This window comes from Tenebrio molitor, chromosome 9 (genome assembly GCF_963966145.1).
Source record: "Tenebrio molitor chromosome 9, icTenMoli1.1, whole genome shotgun sequence".
Taxonomy (NCBI): Eukaryota; Metazoa; Arthropoda; class Insecta; order Coleoptera; family Tenebrionidae; genus Tenebrio; species Tenebrio molitor.
The window spans coordinates 16784730-16800507 of NC_091054.1; positions in this window are offsets into that span (position 1 = coordinate 16784730).

The following is a 15778-nucleotide window of genomic DNA, read 5'->3' on the forward strand; positions in this document are numbered from 1 at the left end:
CCGTAGGTCCGAACGGCCTATCCAAGTGCGAACATATTCTTGTCCTTGTTGTGGCTGCGGTGCTGTCTCGATGCACGGCGGAAGGTGCCACCTTGTTCAATATGTCTTCTAACATAATCGGAGTCAGCTGAGATTTTTGTCGTCCGGCTGTTTGTGTGAACCGCTTCGCCATCGCCCAGATTTCTCCTATGGGCTTTTAATGTTGAACACATTTATACGGAGCCAGGTTCGATGTTTACCGTCACGAAATTTCGTCAAGTTCGAGCGTCACGCGGCGCGCGCATCGGAAGGGTAGAGTGGGGAGTTGCATTCAATGATGTCAATTTCAATGCAGAATTGCAGAAGTGACTCAAGTGAGTGACTTTGAGTTAGATGTATCTCTGTTAATATCTATGGTTAAAATATTAACCTTTGGGTTAAGGAACTGTGTTGAACCAAGTGGGTAATTTAAAATTCCCACCAAGCGGCCATCTCATTTTTTTTTCTACGCAATGAAAATAAAACCCGCGAAATTCAAAAATGGCCAAGAGCGCGTGATCGTACCTAGTTAATTTCCCTACGTTGTGTTTTTTTTATACAAATTAAACATTACCAGATTCGTTCCAACAGGGTTGGATTAATGGATTAATTATAATATGGATTAATGAATAATAAAACGTCTCGGGAGAGGGCACCCAAGTCTCCCCAAATGTGAGAAGACTACTCATTTAGAACTCTAGGAAAATGGTGAGCTCTGGCCATTCCCCTAGACCCCAGAATGAGGCTCCGCTAAAACCTCTCCTGAAAATACGAACAAGCCGAAGTGACAACGTGGACGGGACAGTTAGTGAAATTGAGCAAATCTGATTTCATAAACAACACAATTCAAATTCAGAAAAACAGGAGGGTCATGTACATTACAAACAAAACAGTTACTTCGGACCGTTCGAGCGAGAGCGGGCACTAGGCGAGAACTTCAGCATGTCCTTTTTTTTCAGTTAATTTACAAAATGCGGCAGATACGCTATAGAAGGAGTGAGTGGCCTTGTGTGGTCCGGTGGTCTGTGGTACCTATCCTTAAGACTTTAACATTCCCCGCCTACCCGTGATTTAGTGCTAAGGGAAAAGTCCTAACTGCTTTACGTTACGTCAACAAATTGAGGTACTCTAAGTTCATCGGTTGAAGTGAACATGACTTTTCCAAAGCAAAAGAAAAACAAAACGTGCTTGTCAGGCTACACAGACTCAGGGAAAATAGACCTGATCACATTTCCGGAAGTGTGCCATGGAGCTCGGGTATAACCCAGCATTCAACAAGTCCTGCCAAGCGTTAGGTTTTTGGGTCTCCCTGGGGATGCAAATTTTATGAGGGTCGCGAGGTTGTGTTCAACGCTTGGAGGTTAGAGGAAACAAAACCCCTCAAACAGAGAGAGACCCTCGCGGTAAGGTCAAGAATTTACATTTACAGCAAACTGGAAAAAGCAAACAAAAAAGAAACGCGACAAATATTTGCTGACAGAGCTATCTAAGAACACTTTCAACTTGGGATGGAAAAGTGGTAACAACCATTAACACATACATAAAAAAAAAATAAAAAAAACATAGTCCGGTCGACCCTAGCATATTAGAGCCGGTTTGTCGCCACGGGGGGCGCCCTGAATAATAGGAGGGCGCCCCGGGACTAAATGTAGTAGATCCCTAGCTAAGGAAAACCCACGGAGACACCTGAAATATAAACACATTTGGTTGCTACCGGGATGGAAAGTGGAAACTTTGAAGTTTTGATTAAAGTGTTGAACAATAACTAGGTATTTATCACACCAAAAGCGTCACTCGGAATAATTAAAAGGGGATCAAAATGAGGGAGTGCGCTTATAAAAAAGTGAAAAACCACAGACCCACGCTAAAACTTGGCGCCCTTGTTCTTTTAAGAACGTTAGTGAATTGTTACCCCTGAGTTTAGAAAAAAAACGTGATCCGGACGATTTTATAAAATTTGCAAAGCTAGAACCAAGCTGCCTTACGCTCCTTCGCAAGCTTATAAATGTTAAAAGCGTAATACATGGGGCTGGTCGAGATAATTGTGGATTTTGTAAAGCATGGTGGAGATCCACGTGCGACCCATTTGTGTCTTATTATTGTTAAACTACATTTCGCGTGAAGCAGAATTAATTTTAGTACCCCAAACACATACCTAGTTCAAAAACAGAAGCTGGACAGCAACCTCTAGCACAGTTCAATAAAAAAAACAACTAAAATTGCACAATTTGAACACAGAAAAATACATCGTACTTCTGCACTACTCTGCAGTCAAGACAAAAGTGTCCCCAAAAAAAAACATGGCCGTTCATCCCCTGTCGACTTTCACCCCCGCCCCTAGCGGTCGCTTACGGTACCAACATTGTTTTTTTTTTGTCAGCGGTTGGTTTGAATTCAAAAGCGGGTATCTCAGAACGGTTATTTAAATTCACGGATACATTAAACATTAAAGTAATCTGACGAGCTCTTCGATCGTCCGATCTTGTTGTACGCTATACGAGAGAAAATGCAGGATGTTGGATTGTCGAGCTGTCGTAAAAAATTCACTTTTATTAACTTCCTTGTTGCCAAAAATTTTTATTTTTAGGGCAATTCGATTCAGCACAATAAAAATGGTATTTGTAGGTAATTTTTAGATCTCCTAATTTGTTTAAACAATCAGAATAACATAAAAAAAACTTTCAGGATTGATATTTTTTCCTTTCCCCGAGAACGTAGCTCAAATGGTACTAGATACGAGAAAAATGCACTAAACCTTTTTTGTAGAGCATAAAATTTTCTACGAAAAAGTCCCTGGAGGCATATGTTTATCTGTTATAGTTTAAGAGATACAAATTCCAACACCCAATAGCGCGCGAATAATTCCGCTAAAAATGATCATATTTACTTTTAGGTCACTTCTATCTCTTAAACTATAACAGATAAACATATGCTTCCGGGTACATTTTTGTAGGAAATTTCATGCTCCACAAAAAAGGTCTAGTGCATTTTTCTCGTATCTAGTACCATTTGAGCTACGTTCTCGGGGAAAGGAAAAAAAAATAATTCTGAAAGTTTTTATGTTTTTCTGATTGTAATATTTAATACATACCGGGTGTAGAATGGATTTTGGTAGATATGTAGGCACTTTACGTGTAAAAGTAAAAATCCTCGGATATTGGCTCCCCTAATTATTTTAGAACAAACTCTTAAATACAAAACTTGTAGAGTTTTAAAAATGGTGTCCAATTCTTATTTGTTTTGTTTTTTTAACATCTTCCTGAAGTACACAATAATGGAAAAAATAAAAGAATTTGTCAAAATAGCAATAGTTGGGAATTGTAATCGAGGTGACAACCAAAGATGACAATGTATGATATTTGACATGTCAAACTTGGAATTGGTCGCTCCGGATAGAAAATAGGAAATGTTGCTTGCATGTCTCTAAAAGACAATCCGAAGTAATACCATTTTACGAAGTTAACTTTTTTTCTTTGTTAAAAGAGTTCATTCATTGAGGAATCAGCAAACTCGTTACATTTGTCAAAATTTGTCAAAAATGAACTTTATTGTTGTCGGGAGTCATGTGGCTATCACTATTTTATCGGTAGATTTTTATAATTTAATTTTTCTTGTCTAGCAGAACCAGAAGGTGTTAGAAAATAATTAGAAAGGGATTTAGGTACAATTTTTTTTTACTCTAATTAGGGGAGCCAATATCAGAGGATTTTCACTATTGCACGTAAAGTGCCTATGTACCAAAATCCATTCTACACCCTGTATGTAGTACTATTGGGGACAAAATACTTTGGTCGTCATTTTTCTGTCACTTCAAAACAAATTAATGTAAACCAAGCATTAACGTCAAGTCAATAGTGATGACAGTTTCAAATTATTGACTTTTCTCTTGTCAAAAATATGGCACCATCCACCATTAAAAAATTTAGAATCATCTCCCTTGATTCTGGCGGTTGTCCATGGGCCAAATTGCCTTGTGGAAACCTTTTCAATTTTTCCTCCTTGGAATATCTCCTTCAATGTCCAGTTTTCGGTATTTAACATTTTGCAATGATAAGTTTGACAGTGACAGTGGTTGACAGTAGTAAAAATAAGGTTAACCGTCCTAATGCTTGCTTTACAACTTTATGTCAGTCAACTGACTTTGACGATCAAAGTAATTTGTCCCCAATAGTACAGTCCACGCGTTTTAGGATGGCGAGAGCCGGCGCACCACGATTGGTGCTTCGAAACGGTTCGGTTGCAGTGGCGTAACAACAAAGAATTAGATCGAATATCTAAGTTTTTTTAAGCTGTTTGCATTTTCAGTTAACTGTCTACGTGTGTGTAAATGATAGGCCTTGCTTTTATGATTATCCGAGGTTAAATAATTCGTGGACATTTCTTGAAAATGAGTCATAAACCGATAAGACTCCGCCACTGGAACTTTTCAAACGGCAGGCTGGCCCGCTTTCATTGCGCATCCAAGCCGCTCGCCATCCTAAAACGCGTGACCTGTATGTAGATATATTAAAGAACAAGTTTGATAAGGGTTGATTTCGCGCACGAGTTCCAGGTGTAGAAAACGAGCCATAGGCAAGTTTTCTATGGGACGAGTGCGCCAAGTCCTTATAAAACGAATTTTTTATTTTATGTTCTCGAATTTGCACTCTTTTTTTAAATTTTTAAATAAAAAAATTAAATTCTCAAATTCCAGGGTATTTAGTATTAATTGGTAATGGTTTTGTAACCACAACCAGCCATTTGATTTTCAAATTTAATTTAAAGTTCTCGTTTCACAATTTTTGAGTAAAACCCAATCAACAATGACAATAATACACTGAAATCAATACAGCTTGTGCATTTTCAAACTCGAACATAGGCAATTAACGTTGTATTGAACGTTTTTGGTGATTCCTGCTCGCCAATTGAACTAAGACGGCCCCTAGACGGTCAATAATTTTGCACAATATTACGAATTAAGCAATATTATTGACCGTCTAGGCCAAGTATTGAGGTTTGTACAATGATTGAGGAAAAGATTGAACGAGTTTAAATTTTATTGCACCATAGGTTTTCATTGAACCGTATAGGGTTATTATTGCGCAAAATTGTTTAGTCCATGTTTAGCATTCGAAGAAGAAAGACGTTCGCGTTCAACATGGCGGGGAAGCAGAAAATTAGTAAAGAAAGAGATTTTATTATGGAATGTATCCACCTATATAGAGATTTGCCAGCTCTATGGAACGTTAAAAGCAAACAATATCATGACCGGAATAAAAAGAACAGTACATATGAAACATTATTAGTGAAATATAAGGAAATGTATTCCGACGCAACCAAAGATGATGTGAAAAAAAAAATTTAACTCTTTAAGAACGAATTATCGGAAGGAGCTCAAAAAACATAAAGTATTGACGCTTGTGTGCTGTCAATATTATTGTGCAATAAATATTGATCGTTTGGGTTCGAGAGGTCATACAATAATATTGTACAATAAAAGTATTGTGCAATATTATTGACCGTCTAGAGGCCGCCTTTTACAGCTAAGTTAATGGTATCAATAGAAAGATGAAATTATTGCGCTTCAAATGATACTAAAACACGTGATCAAGAATGACTGAATCTGTTGGTAACAATGAAAATTTGAATGATTTTGGTACCATTGTAATTAAAACGCATTTCCGGTTGTCGGCTTTGACAGAGTTGACAGGCGAATTTGACGTTTACCACCAAAGGGTCATTTTTGTAATAGCATAAACATACCCGACATAACCTTATCCGGTCAGTGCCAATTACGAGTACGAAACAGAAAAACACCAATATTTTTTAATTGTTTTATTGCCAACAGACTCAGTCATTGTTGATCACGCTGTATGTAATAAGATTGAAGGAGTATTTTTATCTTAAAATACTAATTTTATCTACACCTATGTAAGACTTGGTTTTTGCCCAAGGGCGTTATCCCTCAATATTTGATAATTAATCGATCAGACTCATCGGTACACATTAAATTAGACAATCTCAGCTACAGTCATACGATAATCTACAATCGGACTCACCTCCACCTCATTCAGTCATTCAAACGGTAAAGCACAGGTCCGGACTCGGGTTTGCTCAAGGGGACGGTACAAACATGTAAATGATAAACACCTGACACATCTGTCGCGAATCAAGGTCATACAGTGACTCACCCGGGGGATTCCTCCCCCTAGCCCGATCATGACGAGGGGCTCCAATCACAGGCGTCGTCTTCAGAGCGCTACGTTCAGGGGTTGCGTTGGGTGGTCTGGTAGCACCTGTAACAGCCCCGTGTGCAGTTTGGGATGCACGGCCCGCCCGCGGTCTTCGCAGAAGAAGACCGCTACGGCCAGCGTGTGAGCCTACAAACCACTTCCATACGATACTGTGCTCCCTCAGTACAGGAGAGCCGGGGTTACCTCCCAACCGTTTACCAAGCATGTATGATCTGTTACATTTGGTTGTCACCACCGGCCGTCGCTACAGACGCGCCCAGTCAACGGCCGTGCCGTGTCATGAGCCAAAGATGCCTCACCCGGACATCCGGTGCTCAGGAATTATACTATGGTATCTGCCAGAGGTTTTAGCGCATTGGTGGTACTAACATCATAGCCCAGGTTGCCCAAACCTGCTATCACCCAGTTACCGACACACCTAGTAACTGTATCACCGGCTAGCACAAGCCTAATTCACTGCACCACTCCCGGGTCACAGACTATTCACCTGCCGTCACTCTCGTACTCGTACCTTGGCCAGCCCGTCGGTTCCAGCTGCCAAAGCTACACTGTCCCTTTCTCGCCTGTGGGACTCGTAAAAATCACCCCCGAGTCAAGGACCTTTCAGAACATAATTTATGAGCCACATGTTTGGGGTGGAAGAGGTAGTTTTTCTGTTGCGTTTTAAAATTCTCTTACACCTACTATAATATAATATAATAATTAGCATTTTTTTCGTAGAATTATAGTAGGCCAATGACTCTTTCTGCGACTGACAATCGACGCGCGTTTACAGCCAAGTGCATCGCCATATTGTTTGTTTACGTTTTTCAAAAGCCGAGCGGTCGAGAGGTACCGGTTAATTTTCCTCCAGTTTGTGATAAACATTAATTAAAAATGTAGTACTATCGCGGTCAAAATACTTTGGTCGTCACTTTTTGACACTTCAAATGTAAATCAAGTATTAATGTCAAGATATATGACAATTTCAAATTATTCTTGTCAAAAATATGGCACCTTCAGTTTTTGATAAATATAGAATCGTCTTACTTGCTTCTGAAGGTTGTCTAAACCGCGACCATGTTGATCTTTTGCTTTTGAACCCTGCCTCCGCAGCTGGGATTTACCCCACCCGTATGACACTGATAGATTAAAATAATTTTGACAGTAGTAAAAAATAAGGTTAAACATCCTAAAGTTTGCTTTACAATTGAATGTCATTTATGTCACATTGACGACCAAAGTATTTTGGCCGCAATAGTACATATATAGACTTCTATGTACTTATTAAAGTTATCAAGTTTGAATCTAATTTATTTTTTTTAACGTCCGTCAAAAAAAGTGTAAGTTTTTAATTCATTTGCGTTCATAATAGTACATATGTAGTTTATTAAACAAGTTCGTATGTAAATCGGGTTGTTTTTTGGCATAAATGGGCCAGTTTCACTCGTTTCACTCGCGTTTTAAAGGCCTACGAATTCACAGAGGAGAAAATTCTCAAATTTTGACAGTGTCAAAATTGTTATTAAAACTTACGGGCGCCAAAAAAAATTTTGTATGCAACTCGTGAGTAAAGTATCTTTTTTATTCGGCGAATTTGCGCACTCGCTTGGCTCGAGTGGCAAATTTTCTTTTCGTAAAAAAAAGTATTACTTTATTCACTTGTTACATAAACAACTATTTCAGGTATAGAAAAAATGGAAAAATAAAAAAATTGATGCAAAAAATTTATTAGATGTAGATAAAGCATAGTATGTATTACATTCGCGATTATGGCCCTTATTCACTCAGATGATTTACTTCACTCGCTTACGGCTCGTTTCGTAAACTTAATCTTTGTGAATAAAAACTTCAATTAACAATAATGTTGAAATTGACATGTGACAGCCATATTGTCCCATAGGTACCAATTTTAAAAACAAAATTTTCCAGAGGTCCATTAAACCACGAGTGCTTTAATATGTAGATAGCCATAAACGACTTCAACTTGAATACAATAATAATAGACCTATTAGAGACGTAAATTCTAAAAACAAATTAGGAGACCTCAAAATTACCTACAAATACGATTCTCATTGTGCTGATCGGATGATTCCAAAAATGAACGTTTTTGACAACGAGGAAGTTATATTTTTTCCAACCATTGAATCGACTTTTTAACAGGAATTAAATGAAAAGATGAAACTGTTTGCGTTTTCCACCTAAAATTAACATTTTCCGATTAATGATAATGATAATGACAATGGTAATTTAAATTAAAATTTTTGCTGATTTTAAACGATTTACTATTTGAGATCAGCTATTTAAAAATACAATAAATTAAAAACTAAATTAAATTTTTTACATAAAATTTGTCATTTTTTTAAAAAGAATTGTTATGTAAGTTATCAATTTTTTTTACTCATCGTTTAGCTAGTACGAAGGCATATCAGAAAAAGAAGATAAAAGTGGGGGTTGTCATTTTAAAAATTATTGATGACGTCATAATTAGAAGAAGAAAAGCTATCAACATAAGTAAAGTACTGAAGAATACGCACTTTTTAAAAACAAAGTTAACTTGTTCGAGGATTTTTCTAGAAATTAATACATACTTACAGTTTTATCGAATTTATTCCGAACTTTACGAACGCACTGTATATTCGCTTCCTTAATTCGTTTGGCCATCAAGTAAGCAACAATTATAATTCCATTTTTTTTTGTATTTGTTGTTGCTATTTTTAAAATTGTAATAAACAGTGTTCATTATACAATGTATATCGTGTTTGTTTTCAACATCCCCGATAATTGCAAGGATTACGAAATCTGTGAATTTTTTTTGTCAAGTGAACTCACATAGGCTTTCCATCCAAGGCTTTCTTACACCTGGCGTCTTGATTCTTGTATTTTGAGAAATTATCAGGGGTCATGTTGGCTTTATATTTTTTAAATGCCAGGTTTCTCTCCTTAACTAGGTTTGTGCATACTGCGTCCCACCATGGCGGGTTTTCGCACTGAGCTCTCTTGATCTTCTTTTTGGGGATGGCGACATTGGTGGCCTTTGTAATCAATTCAAGAAGATGCTTCACTTTATCTATCCGCCTCTCTTTCAGATCCAGATGTCTCTTGATTTCAGACTGATATTTCGACGAATCTGCTTTGGTTTCGTTCCAGAACAAATATGTTTTACGAATGTTCAGGTGGTGATTCTAGGAATATTCTATGAAAATGGAAAAGGTAAGGTTAAGGGCGGATGGTTGTTGTCCAAAATACGAGATTCGTGTATTACCGCCCGTATTGAGCACAACGTATTCGATTTCACTTAGAACCTGGTCCACAAAAAGGGTCCCTTCAGGGCTACTTCCTCTACACCCCCATAGGACATGATGCAGATTAAAATCGCCTCCGATCAGGGCGCTCCCATGCACCTGCTTGACCAGATTACACTAATCAGTAGCTGTGACTTTAATACTTGGGGGTCTATAGATCGCTAGCAAAGTCAGATTTAACTCTTTAATTCGGACCCCAACTACTTCGAGAGCACTTTGTATAGTCAGGGTTTGATAGTTATACTTATTGGACACTAGAATCACCACGCCTCCTTTCCCGTTGGGACCTCGACCTTTCCGAATGCAACTATAGGAGCTTACGTTGAAGGTATTGTAGTGAGACCGTCCATTGTGATCGGGATGATGTCGTAACTTTTCGCATTTTTAACTGTTAATCTATCTTTTAAACTCTCAATTTGCTATACTAATCTATTTGGCTCGTCTAGTAACCCTTTATACTTATTATTTTCACTTACCTACGTTGTGTTTATTTTTTGTCGATAGTCACCTTTATAGTGATTACTGATTATGATGTTTCATTTTAAGGCCTATTAGGCAATACTCAGTAGTCGTAACACAAATTCGGAGACAAAGTAGTGTCAAAACGCATGGAGGAAAGGATTTAGACACAAGTTTTCCCACAATTATTTATTACAAAATATTTCGAAGCCTTATTTACAAAATGGATGAGGTCTGCGGGTTTGATCAAATTTTGCACTGTGTTAAAGTTATTGTTGAGGTTATGTTTGTAATAAAATTCGTAAGAGACTTTGTTTGTAATTGTGACCATGAATTTAAACAGATGATTGAGGCGTCAGTCTTCACCTGATTATATTTTGTTATCCAATTTAGATTTGGAAAAGTTTGATTTTGCTGTTAACCCCAATTTTTATGCAACCCTATTTACGTACGGCAAATCTACCCTAACCTTCAGTTAACTTGTTCGAACTTATATTACCCAAGCAACATTTAATACCGCGTTTACTAAGTTAGACTTTTACCAGAGTCGGAAGGTAACATGCTCGCGGCATTTGATAAGTGCATCGCCTCTAACTATTACGCCTTAATGCCGAAATACCGCTTCCGGTAAAAGTCCGGTGCCTAAACACCAATCACAACTTCCGAACAAAACCCGGATACACAAGTCCTCACAAATTAATCTGAATGACTGTAGGCGTCATTTCTCTCACAAATTTTCGTCCACGAGCTTCGACAAAGACTTGTACAGAACTTTGTCGTAACCGACAGCAGTTTATTACAGGTAACCGGGATGGTTATTTTGTCTCGTTTGTCCTCGTGGTAGCCCACACATACATAGTACATGTCGTTGGAGCGGGAATTACGACGCCCATTCTGTCCACGGCCGGAAACTACGACCTGGCACCGTGTCTTAGACCTAGTAAGGTTGGAGAAGAGGGTCCCCGGGAACCACGACTCTCCTCATCGTTGGTGGACGACAAACGCGCCTATAATTTCAGGTCCAATTGGTGCAAAACAATAATTTTGCTTTGATCGCCTAAACATGACGCGAGAGAGAAATACAAATAACCCTACTCTACCCTATATTCCAATTATTCTATCTCCCTAAAGTTTATAACTAGAAGTTTCGATCTGATTTGAGGGCACTAGTTGAGAAAATCCAGGAACGATTTAGTTATAAATTAGTAATTGACTGTTAAGTTTCAAAATCCCTGACTGGTGGTTACACTCAAATATGGAGTAAAGAATTTAATATAAAAATGTGGAATAAATGGATCAGATAAGTTAAATTTGTAATTTAGGTAATCCGACAACCAAAGTGTTGTGGCCCCTTTCCATCGGAATCATTTGTTGCTGGCTACCTCTAGCTTTAAGCATTTCAAATACCTCGAAACTTTATTTTAAATTATTTTAAATTTGGATTTGATTGTTTCAAATTGTTGAATACATTGAAATTAAATATTCCATGGTGAATGACTGATAAAATAATTTCAACGAAAACAAGTAAATTTTGGCATAGAGTTAGTTAATCAAAATAATATATAACCCTTTCTCGGGCTTACCTAGAAAGTTTAACACCCTGGTTGATCGTCGGCACCTGTTGTTTGAACTGGCACTAACTTATATATTAGCATTCGGCACTCTTAACGAAGTTAAAGTGATTTAATAAAAGAAATTAGTTTAAATTTGGGAAATTTAAACAAAATCGCAAAGGCAGACACACGGATATCGACTAGCTCGAAAGACAGTCAAAAACCGAATTCCCCAAAACAAATGTGCTAAACTTTAAATAGGGGACGCTAACTCGCTTACCCCCCTTCCCTTGTTACTCATTTTCCGTATGTGTGGAATTATGCAAATTTGACTCTTACGACGCATTGGCATTCGATCAAACCTTGTTTAACTCGCTTAAAAAATATTATTATTTCCTAGTTAGGGTAGTTTTTCGATTCGCCATATCAACATTATTAAACATACAATTTGTTAGTCCATTGGACAATATAATACAACACAGTAACGATAGCGAATCACCCCGATTACGCTGAAAGAGAAATTAAACTCCAAAATTGGTTGTTGTTCTGTCTGCAACTAATTGCACTACCCGACATGATTTTTCTAACTGACCCAACTATGAGAATTTCTTATACCTTTTATTTATTAGAACTAGATGACACCCGATTTCCATATTCCATCACGTTTGCGAACTAGACACCTATGAACATTTTTTATGTACACGTGTATAATAATACATTATATTCATTGTAAATTCATTTCTCTTACAAGCATGAAGAGTAGGTACTAGAAGGTGCAAAATTAAGTAGGCTTAAGTTGTGTTTGGCATATGTACCAGGGGTATGATGGGCTATGATGGGTGATTTTTGTTGGGTTCTTCAAAAGGAAGATGATAGCCCGCATAAAAGTAAAAAATTAATTTGTTTTGTATTGGATTGTACTGGTACTTAATCGTCCTTTCTCTGTTAACAATTTGCAATAGAATTATCATGGGTTTTTAAGTTTTTTTTACTGTTTTAATAAAAATAACATTAATGCATATGGGTTGTCACATGTTGTTCCTAACTCGGAATCTAGACGTGCTAGAATAAATCTGTTGACATTTATAGAATCAACAGACCCTAATTACCCCAGATTAGGTGCTTTCACTGCAGTTATAAAAAAAATTCAAAAATGTCGGGTAGTGTTATTAATAAAATTATTTTGTCCGATGCGACGATCCGAGTTCTCATTTTTCAACGGTTGCTATGAAAATCGTCTACGTTAACCAATGAAATTAACGAAAATCTTTCGTTGGTAGGTGACGACTGTTCATTGTTTACCTAGGTTAATAATGAAAATTATTATTAACCTTGGGAGAGAAATTCTACTTCTGGGGTCGGTTCGAGAGTCAGTAATGAAGCCTTCTGAGACTAGTAGTGGAAAAAATACATTTGTTTTGTGCCGGATTGTACTAGTACTTAATCGTTCTTTCTGTGTTAACATTTTGCAATAGAATTATTATTGGTTTTTAAGTTTTTTTATTGTTTTAATAGAAATAAAATTAATGCATATGGGTTGTCACATATTGTTCATAACTCGGAATCTAGACGTGCTAGAATAGTTCTGTTAACTTTTATAGAATCAGCAGACCCTAATTACCCCAGATTAGGTGTTTTCACTGCAGTTATAAAAAAAAAACGAAAATGTCGGGTAGTGTTGTTGAACTGAAGGTGGTTAATGAATGTAACAACAAATTTTGTTTGTTTAACTTTTACGGAAAGCATACGGAAGAAAGACGTAAGAAAACTGTAAATTTCGTAGTACTACCCCCAGTTAGATGTCGCCCCCAGTACTACAGCGGTACGTTTTTCCTACAGAAATTTCTACCCACTTCCCTTGTAAAACTATGTTAGTAAATGGGCAATAATCGTACGGTGCAAGATTTGCTTACAATGATTAAATAAAGAAAATTGGTTTGTACATCAGAATTACGATTACTCCAGCTTAAATTAGGGTTAAATTGGATATCAAAACGTTCAGAAAAATACAGCGCGTCTTTCTAAAATAGTGGGTTTGTAACTTGACTTTGTTTAAACAAGAATTTATTAATTTCGCTAAATTTTCCCACGACTGACCACACGTGCAAGTGTAATCTGATATCTTACTTAAAAGTCTCGCCCCCTTAACTAATCGGACCACCCTTAGCTGGCGACGCTGGGTTTAAAATCTAAATCGCAGACACCAAATTCTAGTGGACCAATTCATTTGTGAATATTTTAAACAAATCGGCCGATTTACAAGGAGATAAACTAATTAACAAATTTTGCTATATGGATTTAGCAACCCCAAACAAAGCTTCATATTCCATGTAAACATCTTACGAGAAATTTAAAAGAAACATCATTTACGACCAAACCCAGACCAATTGAATTATTATCAACGTTATTGATTTTAGTTAAATTTTGTTTTTGTCACTCTAAATACACGGCGACTCCTTTCTAAACCGATGTATTAATTTATTTATCGTTATAACTTTATTTTCATCCAATTTTAAACAACAATAAAATTATTTATCTTTTCGTATGCAAATGAATGCCTTGCTTGGTCGACTGGTCGAGTGTGGTGGGCGTCTCGCCACCCTGATAACTAAAGAAGTTACTCGTACTTTTGCGATTTGCAACGGTCTTAAATTCCAGAAAACCCTTCGTGGGAACGGCTCTGTTTTTCTAACATTCTGATATTTACAAAACATGTGTGTATTTAAAATGGAAATAAATGGAATTCCTAAATTGCACAGAAACAATTTGGAGGTCGTTAAGACAAATCTAAATTGTTGAATTGAAGATGAATCTTTTCCGCGATGGGAATAAAATAAAATTTATAAATACCGCGTTCATTACAGTACCAATTTTTTTAATTCATCGTTTAGGTAGTAGGAAGGTTTATCAGAGAAAGAAGAAAAGAGTGGGGGTTGTTATTTAAAAAAATTGGTAATGACGTCATTGCGCAAAAACCGATGACGTTATTTAAACAAATTATACCTCACAGAATGGCATTTTTCGAAATAAAATTGACCTGTCCAAGCGATTTGTTTAAAAACACCACATAACACTATAATGAATTTTGTTCCAAACTTTATGCTCACACTGTGTACTATACTTCAATCAATTTCAGAGTCAACGTTTTATACCGAAAAGAAATAACAACTCTTTCGACTATCGTATTGAAAATGATTCTGTAACTAAAAAATATTTCATAAAAGCTCCTTGGAAGTTGAAAAACTCTTTGGAAGTGAACATTAACGAAGTAATCGTTGACCAACGATGGGAAGGTAAGTCCATGTCGAAATTACAAAAATAAAATTTAAAATGGATACGACTAATATTTTTTAGAGATGAAAATATATTAAACTGAATATGTTACTGGTGATGGCATTCCTTTAAAACTTACTACTATTTTATCAAGATTAATAAAATTTAACTTTGACATTCCCTTTTCAATACGCACAGAAAGGGAAGCTCATATTTTTCTTTGTGATGGAGAAGATCCTCACGAATCTAATTGTTATTGGTTCATGTTGCAAGCTTTCAGTGGAAACGGAACTGCAATATGAAAATGTTCAAAAGAATCAGTACCTAAAATTAATAACCAACGGTCACAAGGAGAGTGCAAGAAGAAACAAGCTAATATATCGGTGTGTATTCATCTTCAGTATGTTCTATACTGATTTAAAATGTATATGGTGTTTAGCATCCAGATTTTCCAAGATTCCTTAAGAGCCAGCACTGGACGCACTATAAACTTACCAAAACAGGCGGAACCTTAAGACTGCTTCAAAAGAACGAAGCAGAAAAATAATAGAATTTTCAGATAAACAAGAAGTAATCAATGTAACTCATATGATTATTCACAGCAAAATGGTAAATGCATTATGGAAAATTCACCAAGGTAACAAAAATGTCTTCTTTGCAGATGGAAACGATTTTTTTTATTTTAAGTTGAAATTATTTATACAAACGAAGAAACAGATAAAATACAACTAGGACCCATTTTCTCTCCGATGGAGGATTATCTATGTGTGACGATGTATCTGTTAATGTGCGATTCTTGCAAAATAAAATTAACATTACTTGATCATAGTAATGTTAACGTAATTGAACAAGATTTCAGTCAACTAGTAGTAAGTCATCTTAAACCCAAACCAGTCTTACGTAAAAACAGTTACAGTTGATTGCAAAAAAACGGGAACTGTCAGAACAAACTTGACAC